The following is a 1,927-nucleotide window of genomic DNA, read 5'->3' on the forward strand; positions in this document are numbered from 1 at the left end:
TTAATTTCATATTCTTTATATTAGTTGAGTTGGCCAAAACACATAATAGAACACTGTTATAAAATCATTTATTATTGCATGGATAGAAATATGCTACTGCTCAGCCAAGTCATATTCACCATAACTGATCACTAAATATCACAATCTAAGGTTTTGATACGTGTGTTATTCATGGCCTACCAATATTGGCATCAAAGGGTTTCATGGTGTAAAGACACATCTTATGACACACGGCAACTTATGAAACATATCAGCTAAAATTCCTGGATATCCATCATTGTATACCCATTGATAGAGTGTTTTGGATTTGGGCATTCCTTTTTTGTTTTTATTGTTTTCTGGTAGTTATTAAATTGGGGTGAATGACATATCTGTAGTCCCAGCTTGATCTCATTCAGTTCACAACAGTAATATAAGCTAACATAAATTGAGTTCTTCCTTTGTGCTAGTTATTGTGTTCAGTGTTTAACTTGCCTCATTTCATTTAATCCTATCAATAACCTTGTAAAGTGGGATGAATGAAGGAACTAAGACGAAGAGATTGAGTAATTTCTTTTCTTTTTTAGAGACAGTGTCTTGATGTGTCTCCCAGACTGGTGTGCAGTGGTAAGCTCATAGTAACCTTGAACTTCTGGGCTCAAGCAATTCTCCCACCTTGGCCTCCTGAGTAGCTGGGACTACAGGCATGCACCACCATGCCCGGCTATTTTTTTTATTTTTTGTAGAGATTGGGCCTCACTATGTTGCCCAGGCTGGTCTTGAACTCTTGGCCTCAAGCAATCCCCCTGCCTCAGCCTCCCAAAGTGCTGGGATTACAGACATGAGCCACTGTGCCCAACTCAGAATAAGTAATTTTTAAATTTTGCTCAGCAAGAATTTAAAATGAGATTGTCAAGCTTGAAGGCCCAAGCATTTAACCACTATGCTGTACTGCCAACTTAGCACTAATTTCATTCTCAGCAGGAGTGATACCATCTCAGAGCTATTGGTTTGGGGTAATGTGGCCTTCCTTCTTTAACACACATCACCCTACAAGATAATGATATAAAGCATAATTTCTGAGCAGAGGAGGAAATCAGGACAATTGGTAGTTGCATATCTGTGGGGGATTGTCAATTCTACTTTAGAGCCAGGAGGATGATTCTTGAACCAAAAAAATGTCTAATTTGAGCAAAGAATTGAGAAGGGAGGTCTCCCCCCAACCAGACTCCAAAGGCGCACCACTGATACCCTCCCAAGGGTGGAAGAAAAAAGAAGAAGGTAGAAAACCCTACAGGAAAAAGCCTAGAGAAAAATGAGTTACCATTTCTTATTAAAGGGCTTGGAGGGTACCAGGCACGGTATAAATACTCTTTGTGTGTTAAGTGAATGAATGAATGATTACTACAGTAAATGACACGAAAAATATTCAAGTTCTGGAAAATAAGGATGATACATTTCCTACCTTCAGCAAAATGAAATGTCTTACATGTGCTATGGAAGTCGCATATACATTTAACACATATTCAGTGAAAAATCAGAATATAAATTGTATCTAAACTACAATTACACTTGTATTAAAAATGATATGTATGTAGGTATAAGACCTGGAGGGAAATATGGCAAAATGAGAAGTTTGATTTATGGGAATAAGTAGGCCTATGGCTGACTCTGTTTTTATTTAAATGTTAATGTCCAAATGTCCTTTGAACCAACCTCTATGGTAGCCCTCATATTATTCTCGTATTGTTGGTGGTATGTTGGTTTCCCTTCCCAGGCCCTGAGCTCCAGGCTGGCATCAGCTGACTCATCTGTATGTTTTTAATGTGTGGCACAGTGCCTGCCACTCAGGTGGAGTTCACCTGTCACGTTGGTTAAGAACTTGAGTTCTGGAGCCAGACAAGAGTTCAAGTTCAGAGTTACTACTTCACCGTGGTGTGATCTAAGA

The 1,927-nt window shown here is 38.9% G+C and overlaps 1 protein-coding gene across 1 annotated transcript in view; it reads right to left on the reverse strand.

The window, feature by feature from the left end:
• Positions 1–1,927, reverse strand: part of RASSF6 (Ras association (RalGDS/AF-6) domain family member 6) — a 39,522-nt gene that overhangs the window by 6,452 nt on the left and 31,143 nt on the right. The window lies entirely within an intron of this gene.

This window comes from Propithecus coquereli, unplaced genomic scaffold (genome assembly GCF_000956105.1).
Source record: "Propithecus coquereli isolate 6110/MARCELLA unplaced genomic scaffold, Pcoq_1.0 Scaffold64, whole genome shotgun sequence".
Taxonomy (NCBI): Eukaryota; Metazoa; Chordata; class Mammalia; order Primates; family Indriidae; genus Propithecus; species Propithecus coquereli.